Source organism: Myotis brandtii, unplaced genomic scaffold (assembly GCF_000412655.1).
Source record: "Myotis brandtii unplaced genomic scaffold, ASM41265v1 scaffold90, whole genome shotgun sequence".
Lineage (NCBI taxonomy): Eukaryota > Metazoa > Chordata > Mammalia > Chiroptera > Vespertilionidae > Myotis > Myotis brandtii.
Genome location: NW_005371694.1, coordinates 2208111 through 2208536, shown reverse-complemented (window position 1 = coordinate 2208536; position 426 = coordinate 2208111).

Genomic DNA, 426 nt, shown 5'->3' with positions numbered 1-426 from the left:
CTGGCGAGTCCCGCGGGGTGAGCCGAGAGACGGATTCGGCTGACGCCACCGCCGCCCTTTCTGTCCCTTCCTCGCACCCTCCTCGCCGAGTCGGAGAAGGAAGTGTCCTTTTCCTGCCCCTCTGCCCGGAGAGCCGCCGGCACGGTTCCCCCAGCGCCTCTCCCTCCCGGGAAGGACGGCCCTGGGCTGAGAAATGGAGGTCGCCAGTTGGCGTCCGGACTTGGCCGAGGCCCCGGGAAGGCTGGATGGAGCCCTGGGGTTCCCGCACAGCCTCAGGCCCGGGGCGTGGCGGGGGGGAGGCTCCCGTGGGGCCTGCAGCCACTTGAGGGGGGAAAGGCGACCAGCGCCGGGTCCTCCGCAGTCAGGGAAGGGTCGGTCCTCGGGAACTTGGGCGGTTTTCCGCCGGCGTCACCCACACGATGGCCA